Genomic DNA, 24,125 nt, shown 5'->3' on the forward strand with positions numbered 1-24,125 from the left:
ATACCATCCTGGTAGGAAGCATCCACCAGCCTTTTGTTATAAGCTGCAGGCCTGGGCTAGAGAGATGGCTCAGAGGTTAAGAACACTGGCTGTTCTTCTAGAGGTCCTGAGTTCAAGTCCCAGCAACCAAAAGATGGCTTAGAACCATCTGTAAGTGAGATCTGGTGCCCTCTTCTGGTGTGCAGGCAGAACATCGTATATACATATACAAGAAATAAATAAATCTAAAAAAAAACCAAAAACAACAAACTCTTAAGCTGCAGGTCTTTTCAGGGCAAGAGGGTGAGAGGAAGCCAGCCACCTCGGAGAGAGAGACGCCACCTACCTGTCTTGGAAGTCTGCCATCTTTATTACCCAGTCATGCCTCCTCTACCCACCTATCTTCAGTATCAGTTAACTTCTAGTCCCCCCCTCCCCCATTCCTTTCATAGGGAAGAGGGTGGATGCGATGGATCAAGGCTGGGAAATGAGAAGCCAGCAGAGAGCATCTTTCGTATCTCGCCCGTGGCCCTCTTTGCACGCAACATGCCTGCCTGAGTTTCTCTGCTTTGGGGAGCTGACCATTTGCTTGGTCTCCTACCGTGGATCCACCTGAGCAAGCAGAGTAGCTAGATGTGGCCCAGACCAAGAAAGAGAAGCACCAGGGCCCAGGCGGCTGCAGCTTTCCCTGTGGAAGGGAAATTAGAGTGACCCTCTGATCCTGTTTGTTTGTTCCGGGCTCTGTCCTGGCAACCCCAGAAAGAAGAAACTCCCCCTTTTGTTTTCTCTTTTGTACCTGACACTGGGTCCCCCCATAGGTCTGAGGAAACCCTGCCCAGAGCTGCTGGTTGGGTACAGCTGGCATCCGATGGGCAAGTCACAGGGTGAAAGCAAAAAGACAAATTAGAGACAGAGGTTTCTAACAGAGATGTCGGCAGGAGGAAAGACTCAAAATCTGGGGGCTTGACACTTACGGTTTTATGCTAGGTTGTACAACTAAATCTCCATTTCGAGTGCAAGTGCACAGTATGGACTCTGCTCCTCTCTGTAGCTTTCTGCTGTGATTTTTAGCTGGGAGAAAGTACATGGAGTGGCCAACTAGCAAACAGCTTCCAAAACATGCAGGAGCGCCATGAGTTTACATTTCATTGTTGAAATTTCCTAAGCAGACTTTCCCCGCTACTGGATCCAGGACTAAGAGATTTTCTTTTGTCCTGGGGCGCTTTGTGCTAGTGAGCGATTTTTATATTTGCCTTTCATCGGTGTTTCATCACTTACAAATGGGATTTGCGCAGGTTAGATGAGTTTGTGTAAGAAGCTAGCCTGTGAGAGGTAGAGCAGGACAAGGTGGGGAAACCTATCCACACACACGTGCCACTTTCACCGGGAGACCACCAAGAGCGTGTGGATGGCAAAGGGCCGCTCTGTTTTTCGTTTGGATTTGGGTATTCTTATATGTAATATTTGTCTTTGGAGTCCAAAGCGGTTATCTCTTAAAAGAAAAATTTGATGGCTTGAAAGCTGGGTGTTTGTGCTTTCCCCCTCCGAAATGTTAACATTTAAGCAGCCTTTGGGTGTGCTTTAACATTAGCAACCTGGCAAGATGAATTAGTGACCTGCCCTCACCCCACCCCCACCCCCACACTAGCTGTCACCTCCTGGTGGCAGGCTCCAAGCCCCTGTGGGCTGCAGTGGGCAATTCTGGAGGAGACTTGGTCAAGCTGGGTGGTGCGAATGCCTGGCCAGGACAATGGTGGCTTTTTAAGCAGATTCAGTTATCTGAAGAATGAGGAGCCTGTCCTTGAGAGGAACCTGCTTCCTTTTGTTGATGTGTTTATGTGGTTTCTGCGAGTGCGAGGGGCAGAGGGCCAAGGCTGAGAGTGGGGAGTGATATGTGAATTGCCTAGAAATTTACAAGTCAGTTGGAACCTGATTTATTGAAACTTTATGAAAAGTTAAAAAAAAAAGTTTAAAAAAAAAAAGAAAGAAAGAAAGTCACCTATCCAGTTTCCTGACACATTAACTTAAAGATTGATGAAAACAGGCTTTTCTATTGCAAACACTGACCTTGGTTAATAAAGACCCTGCTGCTCTCATGGCCTGTGTCTCCTGGTATTTAAAGCATCTTGCAAAACTCTCTCTCCTTTGTTGTTGTAGCTTTAGACGCCCTGTTGGTTGTGTCTTCTGTAGTTAGCTCTAGCTACGGTGTCACATGGACTTGGTGTCTATGAAGCTGTTCAAGTCTCCGGCACGGGAGGTGGTGCTGTACTTCACACCACCTTGCCTCTGTAAGGAGGGAGGATGCTGGGGTTCTGTGGGCATCTACCCCAGCTGCCAGAGATGACAGTCAAACCAGATGAGCGGCCTCTTACAGGTGACGGCCATGGTAGCTCTCTACATATGAGATAACCCCTTGCCTGCAGCTCTGGAGCAGAACAACTTGGTGTGTTCTTTGCTCCAGCTACCAGCAGGTAACTTTTCTGCAGGAAAAGGGTGGCAGGTCCTCCCTTAGGAGCGCTCTGATGCGCATGTGTGTGTGCGCGCGCGTGCGTGAGTGCGTGCATGTGTACCCATGTAGAGCGGGACTCAGATAACAATTCACTTTCTGCACCTCAGTAACTAGGCAGGTGGCTCACACTGTCATCCAAGTATTACTGGTGGCAGCTTGGTCTCTGCTGGCACCCCTGGATGGGGGTCCTGGCTCTTCTGTCCCAGAGCAAAGACGTCAAGGAGGTCAGAGACAGTTTATTAAGAAAAGCACTTCAAGGGTTCAGGGAAGCAGACGAGGTTGGTACCCCAGACACTCTTATAAGAGATGGGGGCTTTACGTCACATTTTATAGGATATCTAGGTTATTTGTACACGGAAGCTTTCTCAAATGTGTTCTGTTGCATGTAGTTCTGCATGTAATTCCACTCATGTCTCTTTAGAGCCTAATGCTCCTTTCAGGTGTGTCTGTTTTAATGTTGTAATGAGTCACAGGTCACTTTGAATGCCTTGGAGTTGTGCCAGTGGCTCTAGATGGCTTGGCTCGGAATTTCCAGGCATTTTTGCCAACAGGTTTGAGGGTTTTTTTTTAAGTTTCGTTTTGTTTTCTGCTAATTTTTGCAGCTTTTGTGTACGGCCTTCCAGACCTCATACTCTGTACTATTGCTCTACTGTTACAATATTCTATTGTCTCACCAGTACTCAAGAGGCTCAGATGAAAAGATCTCAGGGCCTGGCCTAGTTTACAAAGGGATTCCGAGCCAACCACCATTGGAGCAAGACCCTGCCTCAAAGTAACAAATCAAATAATCCACTTCCTTAAATGACTCTTGGAAACTTTAGGGGGCTTCTTTAAAGTTTGGGATTTAAAGGAGGGCCTCTTTTTTTGTCTTTATTCAGTCTACTCTTTTCTTCTCCCCAGATGGCCTCAAATTCCAGGAGCATCCCCATTGTACAACAGGCAATACCCATGCGCCCCATGATGTGTGGCATTCTTCCAGGGCAGTGGTGGGACTCAGCTTTCCTCACCTAAAAGTCACCGCTTTGTGTTTGTACAGAACCTCCCTCTGTATCATCCACAGCCCCTCTCATAGCAGAGACACATCAGGCTCTACGAAAGGGGTTCAAGAAAAATTACAGAAGAGTCAGTCACCTCACCCCTTGGGAAGGAAGATTTCGGTACACAGATTTCCACAAAGACTTCCTTACAAAAATATCTTCTCTCCATTTTCTCATCTCTGTTTTATGTCCCAGATTCTTCAAGCCATTGTGGTGGGGGTGCACGGGGGTGGGTGGGTGGGGTTTGGTGGGGGGAGGAGAGAGAGAGAGAGAGAGAGAGAGAGAGAGAGAGAGAGAGAGAGAGAGAGAGAGAGAGAGAGAGACAGAGAGATCTGTGTCATATCTGCCTCCTTATTCTGGTGTTTTTCATATTGACACCTGAGTATAAACTGAGGCAGGAAATTTTCCCTTCGCACATAAATGCACTGGCCATAATTTACTGCCAAGGAAATGTTAATTGACAGCAGTGGATTAGCAGCGTGGCGCTATATGCATTAGCAGCGAAGAAGAAAAGCCAGTGCTATGAGAGCAGGCTATCTAAATAACATTACCAGAGTAGAAAACAAGCAAGAAAAACCAAGCAAGCAAACAAGCCTCTTTTGATCACAAGAATACAATCTCTGGGCTGGGTAGAGATGCAAAATTCCAGTTGGGCTGGCTCAATCACCCAGCCCAAAGACAGACCCTAGGCGGTCAGGCTACATCCACCCCAGCTACCAAGCTGGGTGGAATAGCTAGTCCTTTAGTGACATAGTGTGCTTCTCCTTCCCGATGCAGCTACTCCCTTTTTTTGAATTAGAAAACAACAAAACAAACCTAACTTACCTTTTCTTCTTTCTCTTTTCTAAGCTGCCTCGCTTGACACTTTTGGGCTTTCCCTCCACCCACATTTTGGGCTTCCTTACTCTTTCTCCAAAGCCTCCCATTCCACCACGTGACCGCTCTTCTGTCCTTTCTCTTCTATACTGCCGATGAAGTGTTACAGCTTGCTTGTCGTGGAGTTTTTCTCTTAAACTTTAATAAACTGTTCTTGAGCTTCCATCTGAGGGCACTCAGAAGTTATTTTATCAGTGAGATGAACAACCCCCAGAAGGGGGACCTGAGTCCCTGGCACCGACATCACACGCACAATGATGAGAGAAACAGCATCTTGGCGGCTTCCTTTAATTATTTAATTTTCCTTTCACACAAGACCGGAACATCTGAAATCCTTTTGGGTTCTGAGTGGCTAAGAAAGTTCTAGATCTCAGGGACCTTCTTTGGGGGACATTGTATTCTGACAGAAGCTTGGTATAAGATGGCCACACCCTCTTCTACACATCAACACTTGTGGGAGTCCCTTCCCTCTGTCTTCTGCTGGCCACCGACAGGAGAAGTCTGTTTTATATATATTAATTCATAAGGTGATGATAGATACAAGGTACCAGATATTATGTTATACGGAGCATGGGGGGGAGAAGGGAAGGGAGGAGGGGTACCACAGAGAGAGACAGAGACAGAGACAGGAAGAGTAAGGAGAGAGAGATGGAGAGAGTAGAGAAAGAGGAGAGAGAGAGAGAGAGAGAGAGAGAGAGAGAGAGAGAGAGAGAGAGAGAGAGCAGAGAGAGGGGAAGCATATGGATGGTTTGTCCTTTTATACGGCCCTGTGCAGGGCCACGCCCCTGTGGCAGGTAAGCAATGACATCATAGGTAGGTGGACTTAAACAGAATCCTAACAGTCTGTGGTGTGGGGAAGAGGATGCTGTGCCCTAATGAGCCACATCATTGCTGGACTCCTAGATGCCTTCTGCTCACTCAGCAACCCCTTCTCCCCTAGGTTCAGACTTAGGAAGCATAGCTCAGGCCTAGCAGTGACAGGCCAGGTTTAGAGGCACAAGTGACATGGTTCATGGCATGGACCCAACAGCATGATTTTGATTGGTTACCTAAGCACCTGAGACCTCCTGTGTTCTTATCTCTAAATTGGACGGTATACACAGAGTGCCACCCAACCACAGAGAGTTTGTGTGAAGATGCAGCAAGGTGAGGCAGATTAAGCAGCTAGCTCAGCAGTTGGCACATGGACACAGTGAACCATCAGTAGCTATTATCCCAGGATGTGCTGATAGGGTACCTAGTAGGCCTTCCCATGGGATGCTGGATTCTGGACCCTTTCTTTTATAACTTTTCCCAGACGATGCATCTGGTGAAGTAGTTTGGAAGTACTGTATATAACAGATCCTTTGACTTTCCAAAACCAACTTAGTCTGCTATAACACACAGTGACTCTTCCTTAGATAACTGAGGTACCCAGAGAACAAATGTCTAATGTCAAACCCTAACACTGCCTGAAATAATAGTGTATACTTAGAAAGGTTATTCGCATCTCTGTGCATCTATTGGCTGATTTGTAAAAGGGGGATAATGGTGTTGCCTCATGGGATCCTGGAAAATCTGATCCATTAACATATCCAAGAGTATAAAGTAGCCCCAGGCTGGTAAGCCATCAACAAAGTTAGCTACTACTAGGTCTCCTTATTTGAGGGAAATCTATACTCCGAGGAGGAGATGTAAGTGTTCACAAGAATTTAAATTGTGGAAACCAATTATCTTTATAGCTAGTTCTTCCTTACGTAGCATTTTGGGTTAGTTGCTTTCTTTGTTGTCGTGACAAATACCCAACAAAAGCCACTTAAGGAGGGAAGGGTGTGTTTTGGCTCCTCATGTGAGAGGGTAGGTCCATGATGCTATGCAAGGCATGGCAGTGAGAGCAGGAGGTTGCTGTCTACACTGCACCTGTGGCCAGGAGGTGGATGGAGATGAACGGTTAGCATTCTTTCTCCCCTTTACCTTTTTTTGAGGCCAGGATCCCATCCTGTGTCTAAGGGGTTAGGGTGCCTCTTCCTACCTTAGCCAAGCCTTTCTGGAAACATCCTTTCAGAAATGGTTGACTCAATTCCAAATTGAGTCAAGTTGACAATGGAGATTATTAACTGTCACACTACATGTATCCCAAGCCTCTATGAACAACCAAATATTTAGAATTATAATAATTTCTCCATCTTGGCTGAAAGCAAGTGTAGAATTATAGTTAGTTGAATTTGAATAATTAAGTGTTAAATAGCAATAACTAGAAAGTAGTGTGAAAATTGCAGTTGAGGGCTGCAGAGATGACTTGGTAGTTAAGAGCACTGAGTACTCTTCCAGAAAGCTTGAATGTGAACACTCATATCCATCTACCTGCAGCTACGGTTCTAGGGCATCTGATGCCCTCTTCTGCCCTCTGTGGGCACCTTGCATACCTGTAGTATACATATAAGCAAAACATCCTACATGTGTGTTACACGCATGTATTCACATACATACACATGTATACATACATGCATGCATGCACTATGCATATATACACTTAAACACACTCACACATATACACATACTTATATACACATACATACATAAACACACACAATATACATACATAAACAAGCACACACATATATACACATATACATATTTATACACAGATGCAAACACATGTACATGTGTACCAAGATGACATGCACATATAAACACATTCACACATACACAAACACATATACACACATTTTCACACACACATATATACACATATACATATTTATACACAGATGCATACACATGTACATGTGTACCAAGATGACATGTACATATAAACAAACACATTCACACATACACAAACACATATACACACATTTTCACACACACTTATACACACTTACACAAATATATACATACTTATATACACATGTACACACATACACACACTTTTATATACATACACACCTACTTATACACACATATACATACAGGCATGCACACACACACACACTCACACACACACACACACACACACACATGAGTCAAAGTTGTGACAGAAAGCCTGCTCCTTATAGCTCTCTGATTCTAAGCTTGTTTTTTGTTTGTTTGTTTGGTTGGTTGGTTATTTTGTTTTGTTTTCTGGTTTAAAGCCCATGTGCCTTCAATAAAAGCTTTTTTCTTCTTTCTTCAAATCAATGGCACCTGAGGTTCTTTAAATTCTTTCAGTGTTTCATTTTAACATTACCTTTAAAGTCATTAATATTTTAAATTTAAAGGTGATGGAAATTTTTCAATACATTTTGCTTGTACTGTCCTACAAAAGGGTCATAGAAGTTATCAAAGATTTCCATTTTAAAACAAACTAAACTGCCTAAAACCCAAATGTTTTTCCTGGTTAGGCATGCCCTCTGTGTCCCCTTCGTTCACACAGTTATAACAGGCCCAGAAACATTTTAATTAAATTTGGTGGATGTACGTGGGTCCTACAGCCGGACTTTATGATGACATCACACTGAGAGTGGGAACCGTGACAGACTGTATCATCTCAAACTAGTTCATATTGCCATTAGCACTACAAAAGGATTGCACTCCCTCCCTCTTTCCAACAGTAATTAATATGATTTTTAACTTGATTTTTAATATGATTAAAAAGTTTAATAAGCTTGAATGTAAATTTTTGCACAAGACTGAGCATTTTAAATCAAGTCTTTGGCCACTTAATTTTTCTATCATAGGATTTATATATTTGTAGTCTTTGATCATTTTAACTTTTTATTGATTTATGAAGCTCTTTATGTATTAAAAATTGATTCTCAAATACATTGGAAATATCATTCCTAGTTCTTTATCTTTGAAAAGTGTTATTTTTGTTTCTGTTTATATGTGTGTGACTATGTACGTGTGTGCCATGTGAGTGCAGGTTCCCTCAGAAACCAAGAGAGCATCAGATCCCTGGAGCTGTACTCACAAGTGATAGTGAGCATTCTGAAATAGGAGCTGGGTCCTGAGCCCAAGTCCTTTGCTGGAGCACTGAGCCCTCTTAACTACTGAACCATCTCCCCAGTCCCTCTAGCTGTAAAATAGTCTTAATATGTTAAATATTGTCTGCTGTATTGGTTTTATTTTTGGAAATCAAAAAACACACTTTTTTGGCTAAGACTTTTCTTTATAGCTTTTCCTTCCTTTTATCATAAGCTTAATAATGTTGGGTTTTTACAAATATCATTTTTAAAATATTGAACTCTTTTGTATACTGCAGCACTGCTTACTTTGCTTTTTCGAGTAGTTGACCATTTATCTTGAGGCAGTGTATAAATCATCTGGAGAGAGTTTCCAAAACATAGTAGGGATTTCAGACTAGTTAACAAGCACACAATCATCTTATATTCTTTTGTTGGAATTATTTTGGGTTGAATTGTCATTTCCTTATATTCAGGGAACTTAGGGTACACTGAAATACTCATGTATGGTACAGAAGACACAAGCTTTGGCAAACTCTGATCTTGAGTGTTTATGAAACAGTGAATTAGATGCTGCTATGCATGGTGCTGCCCAGTTTGAAACTATGACGTCACTTAGTGTCCACTAACCCTTGGGGAAGTCTTTTTTGCTTTATCGTAAAAATAGAGAAAGCATTAAAAACCCTGAAATTCAGAATGTTAACACCTGTACTACATATCACATGTAATTTCTCACAACTTTTAATGCCCCTTAGAAGATGGTATGCCCACCGTTCAGATAGGGAAGTTGAGGCTCGCAGGTGGGGGGAGGGTGCAGTGACTACCATGGTCTTTATGGCACATTGGCTGGGCTAACAATTTTACTCTGTTTCTCCAGCTACAGTCCCACAGTCCTACTTCCCCTCGATGTTTCTGCCACGGGCACCATTATCTGTGGTTGGTTTATAGCAGCAGACAAGCTCCCTGGGTTAGTTTCCCCCCTGCTGTCTAAGTGGTCACGGATCACTCCAAGAACAACTCCAAGAAGAGCCAGAATCCAAAAGGAATTTACCACCCACCACTGGGGTTTTTTTTTTTTAAATGAACTTACAGGGTCAGGCTCTGATGTTTATATGGAAGGAGACAAGGCACACCTGTTCTTCAGGGTATATACTTTAAGGAAAAGAGAATATACGACTTATTTTGGATAAGATATTTATAGCCTACTAATATATAAACGAAATGATGAATTACTTGAAGCCGGAGGTCTGTAGGTCCTAGACTGTACAGCCCCGGGACTGAGCAGAATTGAGGAGCGAGGCTTGTGCGGTGAGGCCCGGCTCTGAGCTCATCATGACCTGTTGCTGACAAGGAACTGCTGCAGAGCCCTGAGGACATTTATCTTCCGTCCTTAACCCTGGAGGGAAGGTTCACACTACCTAAGCCTCCCATTCACTTTACTGGCAAGGAACTAACTTTCATGGTTCTATTCTGAGCATCTCCCACAGATTCTACCTTGTAGCACGTGTTTACTAAGTAATGTCAGCATCCTGCCGTTGATTAATGAAGTCAAACACTGAAGAGGTAAAGGGACTTACTCGTTCAGAGTAAAATAACCAATAAATGACAGAGCCCAGACATTGGGTCTCATTAGTCTCATCTGACATTTTTAACTCCAGTAAAACTGGAAATATAGACTCTGTTGGGAGGTCAAAGCTGTCATTACACATGGGAAAATCACATACCCAGGCTCCAATATAAATAGATGATTCCTTTATAAAGAGGTTAAATATGTCTTCCTGGATGAGTAGGCTAAAGTAACTAGACTAGCTCTGTGACGGGTCAGATTTTGAAACGCACCTGTCCCTGGCACCGCTGAGAGTGCCTGTGACAGTCTCTGATCAGCCTGCAGCACCCTTTCTGAGCAACCAGCATAATCTTGGCCAGTTAGAAAGACGTCCTCGGAACATGGGTGTCACTTCCTCACCAGCACTTTGATCTCTCCACATGTGTTGATGGACTTTAAAATTGTGAAATGATAAGCCAATGTTAGGAGGAGCAAAGATAATTTCTGGGAAACACGTTCCCAAGAGCGTACGTCAGAGGGTAAAGAAGAGTTCAGCCACATCAGTAAGGAAGGGAGAGTTAAAGCTATGGGACTATGGGATCCCCGTGTGTGCACGTCATCGGTCCACAGAGCAAGCTCCGTTTCCTGAACACTGAGTACGTGAGTCACTGTGCTCTATGCACCGACTCGGGGGCTCCCAAACATGAAGCCTCCTGTGTTTGCTTCCATTGGCTCTGCTCAGCACAGAGCCCGGCACACGTACACGTACAGGGACGACTGATAAAGATGGCTTCTGTGTCTTTTGTGGACCCCACTTGGGTCCTATCTGGTGGAAAGAGCCGTTTCCTTGTCACCAGCTGTGGGTCACCATTCGAATCGTGTGTGGCTTGGTTTAGTGCTTGGTGTGCACTGGAGCTCTGCCTTATGGTGGGCTTGGAAGGGAATGTGAACCAAGAAGGCCCTGGCAGCTATCTTACGACCACTAAGGAAGTCTGCCTTAGGCCTCCACCCAGAATGTGTACAACAGAGAAAAAAAAAAAAACGCCGTGGCATTTTTGGGCTCATGGAGCACACCTTGCTGAAGGTCTCTCATTCGTTGCCAGATGGCATAGCATTTCCTCCATTGTCCAAATCTGTGGGAAGCAGGTTTTATATAACCTGCAAGCAAAAAGTTCTGAGCGGGCACACGCAGAGCAGCGGATGTCTTAGATCAACTCCATTAGTGTCTTTAGTGTAGACTCTCAGGTCAGACCACTTGGATCTCAAAGAGACTGTTTGGTCCCAAGTGTCCAATTTCACACCCTATTTATAGTCCCCAGATAATTACCCCTCGTCTGTCTCAGCCTGGAATAGACACTGGAGCGTCTATACATGGTTAACGGCCCTCTATGATAAACGCTGACAAAACTTCCTATGTTTCAGGCATTTTGTTAATGGATTGGGGGGTCATAAAATATAAACAAATTAAAATGGCTCCATGTTGAAAACATGAACAAGACCCCGCCCTTTAGAAACATGTAACTATTTGAGGAGTCTGGAGCCGTAAAGGAATGTACAACAAAGGAAGCCAGCAACGAACGGTTCCTGGGATATATAAGGCCCAATTGTTCAATGTTGAAAGTAAGGCCAAATAGCTCCCATGGGAAGGAGGAAGTGGTTCCAAGTTGGGACATCAGTAAAAGGGTGAGTAAATTTGCCTTTGAGCTGACCTGGGAGGAGTCACAGAATTCTAAATGGCAGAAACGGAGTTAAAGGGATTGTAGGCAACAAAGACTAAGCAAAGGCTAGGAGACACCAAACTTCAACCTAGCAATCCAGGGAGGCCAAAGGTTAGGTGAGGTATCTCAGCTTGGAGAACCTTCTGAAGGAGCTGGACTTTATTTGATTACAGAAGGATGTCAACAAAAGTGATAAATGTTGTGCCTGGAACAGTCCTACATATTAACTAACTCATCTTTACCACCACATGATAAAGGAAGTACCATAATCACTGTTCCTGTTTTCAGATGAAGGAATCAAAGCATAAGAAAGTGAGGTAGCATGCCAATGGTCATGCCATGCAGCCAGAAAGTGGCAAGAAAGGGGAGTCGAAGGCAGGCTGGTTGGTACCAGGTCTGTGTACACCAAAATACAAGGTGCAGTGTGGGCAGTGATGATTTGGCACAACTGTAGAGAGAAAATAGCAGACAGCCATGCCACTGAGCAGGTGAGAAATGACAGAGGTGTGTAACCAAAAGTGACAAAAGAGGAAAAGAGAAGAGATGGGATTAAGAGACGCGTACAAATATCAGCATCACATACAGGGGCAAATCAGAGCCTGGGCTTGTACAGTTTGCCCTGCACTAATTATAATTTTCAACTTGAAAAATGATCTTGCCACGTTATTTACTTACTTATAATTTACTTACTTACTTGCTTGCTTATTTATTTATTATGGGTGTATCTGTGCATAGGTATGTGAGCATGCATGTGAACCAGACCACACATACAGTGGTCTGACAGCAACTTGAAGGAGATGCTTTATCCTTCCATTATGTAGGGTCCGCTAATCAAAGTCAGGTCCTCCAACTTGGCAGCAAATGCCTATACCCACTGGTCAATCTCGCTGATCTCAGTTCAACTTTCGAATGTACGTATTCTCCGAGGTCAAGCCCAGGAGTCTGCATTTCCCTCGCAAGCCTTGCTTTTGACAGCTGGCAAACTTATCACCCCGGCTCCAAAGGCCCTACTACGGGGAATAAGTAGAATGAATTTTCACTATTGATGCTGAGCTGTGGACACGGATGGCCGACACGCAGCAGCGCATAGGAAAAAGCGAGAAGAGAGTCAGATCGACCTGGAGACGGCTTTCAGAATAGGATGTGGATCTTTCAGTAAACTCGCTAGAAATTATAATTAGGGGGTAGAGTCACACAAGATCTGAGCACACATGCCTGAAGTGGCTGATCCTTTGCCACAGATTGCAAGTCATTTTTCATCAGTTTATTCATTCAGTCAAAGCCCACCACAGGCTGCTGGCTTCCATCACATAGATTTAATCCATGGAAACCCGAGACTGGTGCTTGGGATCCGAGCTGTACATTAAAGTCACCCAGGGATCTTTAAAAGAAGCGCCCAATTCAAGTTTTCCCCTCCCTGTCCTTGAATTAAATTAGACTCACCCGGGGGCTCCGGCTGTTGTTTTAAAACTCCCAATAGCCTAACTGTGGACCTGACAGGTAAGCCCCACCTAGAAAGCTTATCGGTGGCTCATAAACTTGCCATAGGTAGGAATCGTGAAAGGAAATAAAAGAGGCGAGGCAAGCCACCTCTTGGGAAGGGTCTGGGATCTTGGTTCAGGCCACAGAGACTAAGGGGTTTGATAAAGCAGAACAGAGCACGTTCCCAAGGCTTCAGGACGGGGATGCCTGAGACGATGGGAGGTAGCAGATTACTGCTCAGAAGCTGAGTTCAAGGGAAGGGGGTTCAGCCTTTTGCTCAGAAGCCAGGGCTTGCCCTCGTCATAGTAAAGTGAGACTGAGCTTACAGACGTAAGGCTCTTGGGAGAGGAGATGGACCAGGATGCCAGGAACCTGCCAGAACTTTAGTGCTTTTTAATGAACGTTGGTCAATTTAGCTCATCTTTTATTAAAGAAAGCAATGTCAATCCAATCAGAGCCAAGCAAATCAACACACATACAAACAGATCTAAGTATTCCAGAGGACTGTATTAAAAACTGGAAAAGGGGGGCTGGGGGGGTACTAGGGTTGGTTGAGTGCTTGCCCAGCATGTACAAAGCTCTGGATTGGATTCCCAGCACCAGGATGGCATAAACTGAGTGCTGTGGGGCATACCCGGAATCCCAGCACCTGAAGACAGAACCAGGATGCTCAGAAAATTAGGTCATTCCTGGCCACATAGTTGAGTTTGAGACCAGCCTAGACTACATGAGATCCTCCCTGTCTCAAGGCAAAACAACTGAAAAAGAATGTAAAGAAAACAAAAAACTGTCTCCAAACCTCACCCTGTAGACTTTTTTTTGTACTATTGTCATATTTGCTTTGTTTTAAAGTGCTCATCGTACATGTGTAAAATGTGGTGGAGAAAATGACATGCTTATAATTTTATATGCTTTCACTTATCACTTGACATTTTTTTGTTTTTGTTTTTTCATTTTATTTTTAATTGACATTTTTACAGCACACAAATCATTCTTTGTGTCACTAAACTGTGTTTGAAACCTTAAGTTTAAATGGCTTCCCGATTTTTATTTGTGTGGGTGAAACATGATTTACTCAATCACCTCTCAACCTTTCGGTGCATGTATGTTTCTTTCTTTGTTTGTTTCTGTCATAAATGGTGTGGTATTCTTTGTGGAGAATTGTAGATTAATTCCTAACATTGGATTCCTAACATGGAAATATCAGGTCAAAGAATCCGAGCGCTTTAAAGGTATTTCATAACTCTAGCTACCTATGTCAAATGGGACTTCTTGAAAGGAGCTGGGGGCGCTCCACAAGCAAAAGGGACATGCGCACAGCCGAGGCTTAGCTTTGTCTCCCTGTCTTCCACCGCAGGACGGTTTGCTTGGCTCGAGTGCAACTTTGGGTCACTCCACACTCGGTTTCACTCACATGCTTCCTGGGGAAGTTATCCCGAACAAAGACGCCACCCCAGTGTGAGTTCTGCAAATGAAATTCTCCGGTCACCATGTTCGTTAGGGCTCTCTAGAGCAGTGGCTTTCAATCTTGCTGATGATGCTGTGACGCTTTACGAGTTCCTCATATTGTGATTACCCCAACCATAAAATTATTTCTGTTGCTATTTCATAACTGTAATTTTGCTACTGTTACAAATCATAATGTAAGTGTCTGTGCTTTCCGATGGTCTTAGGCGACCCCTGTGGAGGGGTGCGCCAGCCCTCAGATTGAGAACCACTGCCTTAAATGTGCTTTTTCTTAACTGTGCCCTTTCTACTTCGACACACTAATCCACAGTAGGTCTGAACATCCCCCTGTTGCTGTGCAAGCATTTACTTCTTGATATAACTAACATAAATAGCTTCTATCTCTACCCCATGCACTTCAGCTTCATGCATGTGCCAAGGATTTCAATCTTATTCCATAAGAACGCTTAGGAAAAGAAAAAAAACCCTCAAAGCTTATATACTCACCCTAACCCTTCCCGTTATCAGAGATAATTTAAAAGACGGTGACTTGTGAAGTCTTAAAAAGTCTCTTTGGCTTGCGTGGGGGTCGAGACACTATCTTTTACTAGCTGCCGGTTGTTTAGTACTTGGGAAAGAAAAATATTTCCCTCCTATAGGCAGAGAAATAAACCTATCACTGAGAGGTTCCCTATCAGAGTACAAGAGCGGGCCATTTATGGGCAAGTCAAGGAAGATGTCAACATTATGGGTTTTAAAATTATTATTAAGTAACTCTTGATGTGCCAAGTCAGAAAGTCTTCAGTTTTATGTTTGGGGAGGTGGGGTGAAATAATTTGAGGCAAAGCAGTTTTTGGATCCTTAGAATCTGAGACATTTGTTTTCATCAAGGGAAGATATATGGAGATACAAGATCAAGTCATTAATAATGATTTCATTATGGTTGCAAGCAAAGTAAAAAGGGGCATGAAAGGCTGAAAGAAAACAGGGCCAGCATCAGGACCAGGATGCCCTGTCCGCTCCGTCCATCCACCACGCTTACTACTTTGTGTGATTTCATAGCCAGACGCTCATCTCAACCGTCTGTTCAGCAACAGGTTTGAGAAGGCCAGAACAGGACCCCAATTTGTTCAGTCTGAGATCTCGAAACATTGGCAGTGATGTTACAGGTTCTTAGAACCAGGGTGAGCTTCTAAGCACCTGACTGGGGCCAGTGTCACGGACACAGGCTGCGGAGTCACGTGCGCCTCCAGCTTCGCAGGCTGGAGAACCGCAGAAGGCGCGAGAGAACGCCTGGGCCTGACTCCCCTTCCCGGCCTGGCCCACCTCCGCGCTGCGCAGGAAGAAGCGGCTGGCATGGGGTGAGGGCAGCCCTGTGGACATTTACAATTCATTTAAATACGTGTTCTGTCACATCAGAGAAAGTTGAAACAGAAAAACAAAATGTAATCCAGACAAGTTGAAGGACTCAAGTTGGAGAGGAGCTGTGCTGCCTCTGGCTGGGGCAAAGGATACATAACATTTGTAGTCAGGTCAGTGGACGGAGCCCACCCTCTTTAGAGAAAGATACTGGTTATTAAAAATTGTTTTGCAGTGTCCTGCCCATTCCACCCGCCCTTCATCCTACATGTTTCGGATTGGAATGCATTCCAATACCACCTAACACTGTATTGTTAAAAACCTTTCTTGCTGGGCAAGGTGGGGCAGGTCTTTAATGCCAGCACTCAGGAGGCAGAGGCAGGCGGATCCCTCTGAGTTCAAGGCCAGCCTGGTCTACAAAGTGAGTCCAGGACGGCCAAGGTAACACAGAGAAACCCTGTCTTGAAAAACTAAAAAAGAACCTGGTTTTTCTCTTGACGCTAAATATTATTGAATGGTTTTATCTTTTTTTTTTCATTTCCAGACATAGAGAGCTTGCTTTTATGAAAATATGTTATTTTATAGATTTCTAACTTTATTGTGCTATGGGCAGAGAACTTAGTCTAGTTTAAATAATATTGATGTCTTGACATTTTTGGATCATGGCTTTTTATTTGTTTGGTTTGGTTTGGTTTGGTTTTTTGAGACAGAGTTTCTCTATGTAGCCCTGGCTGTCCTGGACTTGCTGTGTAGACCAGGCTGTCCTGGAACTCACTGAGATCCACCTGCTTCTGCCTCCTCAATGCTGGGATTAAAGGCGTGCGCCACCACCTAGCTTAGTATACTTATTGTATGAGTGTGCACCATGTGCGTGCCTGGTGGTGCCTTTGGAGACCAGAAGAGGGTGTCAGATGCCCTGGAACCGGAGTTACAGCTGCTGTGAGTCACTCAGTATGGATGTTGGGAACAGACCTCTGGCCGTCTGGAAAGGCAGGAAGCACTCTTAACTGATGAGTCATCTCTCCAGCCTTAACTTTCATAAGGCCATATATGAACAGGAAAGGATAAATTTCCTGTATGGGGGGGGGCTCTGATGATCGATCCTCACTGTAAAATTCTCAGGATTGGGAATCAGCAAGGAGACACCGTCTGGGTTTATCTTTGCAGGAGTTTCTAGAGAGGCGTGACTAAAGAGGGGGAGCTATGCTGAGGTGGGCTGTACCTCTCATGGCTTACGATGGAAAAAAACTGGGGGGAGTGGCAACAGTCAGTCCGTTGCTCCTAAGTCATCACGGTGTTGGGGCTGTCTGGCTGCTGCCCCTTCCGTGCTGTGCCCTGTGGACTCTGTTCTGAGCTGTGAGCGAGAGGGACCCTTCTTTTTTGTCACAGTAACAAGGAAATTATACAACTGTAGCACTCCTCATGTTATGTTAATACATATTAGCACTCACTGAGCATGTTACTCAACTCTCCTGCATCCCTAGTTGTTGTCTGAGGAGCCTACAATATTCTTCCCCCTATTTCCTCACACTTTTCTTCCTAGGCTCTTCTAGAAAGATGCTGACATTCCTACTTCTTTCTTCCATATCCTCTATTTTTTCTCCTTTCCTTCTTCTCCTCCATTTCTTTCCTCCTACTGTCTCCCTCACTCACTCCCTCCCTCCCCTCCTTTCCCTCCCACCTCACTGTACAGCCCAAGCTGACCTTGAACTTTGTTACAACCCACTCCAACCTTGAACTTAAAGCCCTCTGCCTCAGCCTCCCAGATGCTGGGATTGCAGTTGTGTACTGCCATAGTGACTTTCTTCCTCTTTTTTTTTTTTTAATGCCTTCAAGGGTCGTTTTTCAACTCAAACATGATTCAAACTTGTATCCATTCAGCCCCATTCATGCACAGATGCTTTGTTGTTTCTTGATCCACCGTGGGGATGGGGTGGAAATCAGGCCAGGCGACGTGAACAGGAGAGAAGGACACGTGATCGGCTCTCGGCTGGAGGCTGGCTCAGGCTTCAGCTGCACCCCAGGCTCTTTATAGCCCAAGGTTATCATTGCCCACCCCTTCCCGCCCAGCCCTGCAGCAGGCTGGGTCAGACATCCCTGAAGGTTTCTCACGGTGTTTGTGTTACTTGGCGGAACACACTCGATGCATTAACCTCACCATCTTTCCTATAACATGCACCGCCTGGACCGCATGTGGGAACCAGCAATCTCTGAACAGTCATCTCACGTCCCTTCTGGCTTATCTGTGGGTCTCAGCTCTCTGTTTTTATAGCCACTGCTTGTCTTAGCTTTATTCTTTTCAAAACAACGCGAGGAAGAAAACACGAAGACGTTTGGGATCGTTTTATTAGCAACAAATGTGTGTCGATATTAATTTGCCCCATATGTGATCTATAAGTGAGACAAATGCCAAACTACTAAATCCAACCTAGAGAGTGGGAACAGCAGAGAGTGAACTAAACTTCTTGGCTAGTAGAGTAGCTACATTTTCCCAACAGGTTTGACCTGCTGGAGTTCAGAGGTCTAGACTGAAAAAAAAATGAACAGAGGTTGAGACAAGGATTGAATCTGAGAAGACCATTTCCTCAGAGTCTTAGTGGACTGCTTTCTCCAGGGGATCACCCAACCTAGAAAATAAAAATGTAGGACATCTAGTAGAGTTTGAAAAATAGTTTCAATTGCCATAAGTTTTGTACTTTTAAAAAAATATTAACTATTAACAAATAAAGAAATAAGGTGCTGGTAATGTAGTTCACTCAATGGAGCGCTTGCACAAAGCCCGGGGTTCGAGTCCTTGTACCCCATAAACTGTGAATGGTGCTCTGTACTCATAATCCCAGAACTCGAGAGATTGAGATGGAGGATTGGAAGTTGGAGGTTATTTTTGGCTACCTAGAAAGTTTAAGGCCAACCTAGGCTACATCACGGGGCCCTCTTTAGAAGAAATGTAATAAAATACACTTGGGGAGGCCTGGGGGGGAGGGAAGCATCCATGACTCGGGGGCAGGGGGAAGTCTTCACACCTGAGGCACACTTCACTTGCACACAGCACCTACTGGCAGATGAATGTCTCTGCAGCATGGCTTTGCTAGAGTTTCTAGAGGCCTGAGGCTACTTGGAACCATAATGAGGAGTGTGAATGACGCTTAGGTTTAAATTATCACGTAAATTCTAAGGCATCTCTTCTCTGAGGAAAGGGTGTGAGAGAGCACAGAGGAAACCTAATGTGTGTGTGCTGTTTGATGTGTGTGTTGTTTGCTTGTGTGTGTGTGTGTGTGTGTGTGTGTGTGTGTGTGTGTGTTTGTTGGCGGGGGTGGGGTGGGGTGGGGAGAGCCAATACAGTTCCACCCATGAGCTACATACAAACTTTCCCTCCTTGATCTTTAGAAGGCTTCCCAAGAGCCACCGCTCACATGCCAACCCTGTTAAGTGTGAACACTTTGAGACAGTGGCCAGATTCCCCCACGCACCAAAGCCATTCTCAGATCACTGTTGAGAAATGGTCCCGTATTCCTGCCCCTCACCCCAGTGTGTGGGCAGCTTAGTTTAAAGCACAGAGTCTGTTGCTTGAAGAATGAGGGAACCTGCTTCCCAATTCAGTTTGATACCTATTGGCCTAACAGTGGTGTTGTGATGTCAAGCAAGATGCTCGGGTGGTGTCTCTGTACTCTCTTCTAGCAGGCTAGTGATACTCAAAGTGCTGTTGACGGAGGGCTGATGAGGGAAGGTGCCGGGCCATACTGGTACCCAAGGTGCAGTGGTCTGCCTCCTGGGAGAGATGCTCTTTCCCTCACAACTCTGTGACCTTCTTTCTCTACAGTATTCATTCCAGATACTTGCTCTGTGGCAAGGAGGCAGCAGAAAGAGACAAAACCGCAGTTCAAAGTGATCTGCAAAGCCATGTACCAGCTGCCCAGCTCATGTTTATAAAGAATGGCATTTACAGCTGAGCACTTTCCAGGGTAGCATAATTCAATAACACAAAACAAATCGTATCCAAATACCAGCACACACACACACACACACACACACACACACACACACACACACACACCCTAAAGAAAGCATTTACTATTAATTTTATGAGAAGTTGACTGAACTGTTGAAAGAACGTTGAAGTGAAAAGTCACTTCTGAAATACCCCCTCAAGCTTTGAAACATTTTGGCCCGTTACTGGAGTGTTATTCTTTGCCATTGGAAGGCTCTCGGCCAACCCCGCCAGCGTGACTGAATGAGGAAATGCTCTCTGATGAGCAGGCATATTGCCGGTTAGCTCTTCTGTCAGCCGTTGTGGATTCCAAAGTAACCAGCACATGTGAACATCAAGAGATGCCATTGACCTCTCAGGCCCCCAAGGACTAGCCTTAGCCAAAGGACTCCAGGCACGAGCATCAATTACGCACACATTAAATTGTCTCAGAGGTTGGAGTTTTATTCATAGCTGAAAAAAAATCAGTTCAACATTATGAGTTTGTTCTGTTTGTTTGTTTTGCTTTTCCTTTTGTTTTTTAACACTGCTGTTTTCACTGTATAGTTCAGGCTGGGCTATAACGAAGGACTTTTCCTATCTTAGCCTCCCTGAGGGCTGAAATTCAACTCCACTGTTAAACAGTTTTCCAAAGGGGGTTGAGGATGTAGCTCAGTTGGTAAAGTGCCTGCCTAACACACACAAGGTCCTGTGTTGATCACCAGCACTGCGGGAAGCAGGCAGGGCTGTGCATACCTAGGATCCCAGCAATCAGAAGGAAGGCACAAGACGATCAGATATCGATCAGATATTCGGCGTCATCCCTAGCTACATACCAGTTTGAGGACAGCCTGGACTACATTAGACCCTGTTTCCCCCATCCTCCCCTGAAAGTAGCACACAGAGAAGAATATTTATTTGTCTATTTGTTATCTATCTATCTGTCTGTCTATCTATCTATCTATCTATCTAACTTTGGTTTTCCAAGACAGGGTTTTTCTGTGTAGCCCTGGCTGTACTGGAACTCGTTTTGTAGACCAGGGTAGCCTCGAACTCAGAGATCCTCCTGCCTCCGCCTCTCGAGTGCTGGGATTAAAGGTATGTGACACCTCCACTGGCTTCAGGGAAGACTATTTTGTTTTCAGTTTGGTCACTGCGGCAAGCCCTAGAGTGTGGTGAATAATGATTGTGTGTGTGTGTGTGTATACACACATACATATATATATGTACACCTTAACTATATTTTATTTTGTATGTATACATATACATTCTACCTGAAAATATAATATAAATTAGATGTATGTGTTAAATGCATTGAAAATATATAATTTGCTTATATATGTTTGAGCCTGTGTGCTTATGTGACTGTAATATGATCCTGAAAATGGAGCCAATTAAAGAATAGTTGATAACAAAGGAAAATATTAAAATGTTAAGTTGAAAGAGGTATAAGGCAATAATATAATATAATCATATTTTGGAAACTTGTATGTATATGTTGTATAATTATGTATACATATGTATATTTTACATACATATGTAAAAAACATGCAGAAGAAAAGTAGTGAAATAATATGTAACCACTGGCTATATCTGAGTGATCGGATTACTAGTTATTTGAGTTTTTTTTATACTTTTTTGTAGTTTTTACATTTCCTCAGTGTTATTCCTTCAATCTGAAAGGATCCCACAACAAATGCTATTTTTAAGAGGCAGAGTCTGAGCATCCTGACGCTGACTTGGAGGTATAGCTTGCTGACAAAGGGCTTGCCTAGCACATGTGGGGCTCTGGGTTTGATTCTCAGGACTATAAAATAAACAAATGACTACAAATAAGAGCCCTGGTTTTAATGGTCTGATTTCCATGCTTGCAACCAAAGTAAAAATAGCTGGGCATAGTAACGTGCACTTGTAATCCCAGGGCTGGGAGATGGAGATGGATGGATTCCTAGAGCCCACCGACTAGCCAGCCTGACCTACTGGCTGAGCACTAAGTCATTGAGAGCTTGAAGAATGACATTCAAGGTTGTCCCCTGGCCTGCACACGCACAGAAAGCTATTGGTTACCACCAAGATATGAGTGCCACTATTGTACTCATAATGCTATCATGCCCTGCTGGTAATTGTTCCTAGGGATTAAAGCTGGGTAGGACTGACTGTTGCTTCCTTCCCTCCCTTGGAAGTTTGCATAGCACCTTCCTGTACTGTGAAAGCTCGTGCTCAGAGAGGATACTTTTAGGTCAGAGCAAGCTCGGATCCTCTGAGTTCTATGTCTGACATGCATGATGTCTTCAGCAATAGGGACTCACCTTCTGCCTCTGGGAGGTGACCAAGAGCAACAGCACTACCTCATTTTACTGGGAGTCTTTTGGAGTCCCTTGGCCCACAACTCAAAGAAAAGTTTCTTATGCTTGTTACTGGGATTTTGTTAGATAGTCTATGGTTTTGGGAGGGAGCACCATCATCCCGAGTAGGATCACTTCATTTCAAATATATATATGTGTGTGTGTGTGTGTGTGTGTGTGTGTGTGTGTGTGTGTGTGTGTGTATGTATCTGTAAACAGACATATATGCATTATATACAGTTTTAGATAAACAAAACATGATTCCTTATCATGTTTTTCAGTCTTGGTGCTATCTTTCTTTCTCCCACTTCTTCCCACATTTTGTCCTCTGCTCCTTCCCTTTATTAGGGCTTGCCTTGATTCATCTTGATCTCCTTTAATTCCGTCCCAGGAATGTCTTCTCTCATTACACAGTAACATCTGGTCACTTCACAGCTGCCTCAGTGAATCCTGGGCCCCTTGTGCTTTCGGTGGTCACCTTTCATCAGAGAATCACCGCGTCACGGCTCATGCGCAGCTTTCTCAGCAGCCTTGGGAGGGGGCCATTGTGAGAGCCGCCCCTCCCATTGAGATGACCAACTATTGATCTCAGTTCTATGTGAACACTTGAAAGGATGTCCTGAACAGAGGATAAAATGAGCTTTGCAGCTTGACAGAGGCCTGTCCTGTTGTTCTTACCTGTGCCAGCCAGTGAATTCAGAGCAGGTACTACGTAAATGTCAACACTTCTTTTAAGTTAAAGAGCACAAAAGCCTTGCTAACCTGCTTACCACCTGGACGCGTGTTGGCTTTCTTTATGCAAAATCACTACCGAAGTCTTGCTTACGATTTTTTTCCTACACCACTAACTGGTGAAAATATCAAAATGCTAAGAGCTCCAGGACACCTGTGGCCTGGTAGGGACAGCTTACAGACAAAAATACTTCAGGTTCCACAGGGAAACCTGAACCCTTGAGGGCACCAGCCCACACAGACTGTTTTGGGGGCTGAACCTGCCCCGGCACAGCTGAGGACCATGCTGCCTTCCTGCTGTTGTCTCTGGTTGAAATCACTCTCTCCCTGCAAGCCTGCTTCACGCTTAGGGAAGCGCTGGGCCTGTGTATAGTCTAAAGTAATTGATTGTGCATGTGTGCATGTGTGCATCTTTCTGTTCAGTGTGCACTGAGAGTTTGAGAGTGAGAATAATAATTCTCCAACCCACTAAGGCCCCCAGCTTTGTATTTGTCTCTCTAGGGGAGGATCAGAAGGTAAATAGTAACCTGATCTCACACTTCTATTGACCCACAGCCCCGCCTTTCAAAAGCTACCAGAATGCCTTCCAGGTACCTTTCTCAGCTTCTTCAAAGGAAGCCAAAGGAGGGTTGGATGCTTCTCTCTATGTAATGAGCCTGGGAGATTTCAGTCCAGAGCATCTGCCTGTCTCTCCAGGAAGGTGTGTCCTGGGTGAGTGATTTACCATCCCAGACTGTCACATAGACACACACAGATACACACAGTCTGTCACATAGACACACACAGATACAGATACACACAGTCTGAGGAGAGAGAGAGAGAGACAGAGAGAGAGAGAGAGAGAGAGAGAGAGAGAGAGAGAGAGAGAGAGAGAGAGAGAGAGAGAGAGAATGCTCTCTCCTTCCAGTCAGTCAGTCAGTGGCGGTCCCCATCCCTGTAAGGAAGAGCTTCCACAGGGATCTGTACTGTTTTTCAGTTCAGCAATGCCCCAGCTTTTGCTTCCTGGTTCTGTCCATTTAGCATCCTGCTTTGAGGACTAGCCTTTCTGAGTTTCAACAGGTCTCCTGTGGGATTTAACACAATACACCTCATTGTCTCGTCATCCAGGGAGCAGCCTTCTGACTAGCCTAAATTCACCCTTCCTTCTCCAACACAAGAAAATGCTGCTGGCACTGGTGGTTTTGGGCTTTGGAAGACTCTTGGTAATTG

Source organism: Acomys minous (assembly GCF_964271855.1).
Source record: "Acomys minous genome assembly, chromosome: 5".
NCBI lineage: Eukaryota > Metazoa > Chordata > Mammalia > Rodentia > Muridae > Acomys > Acomys minous.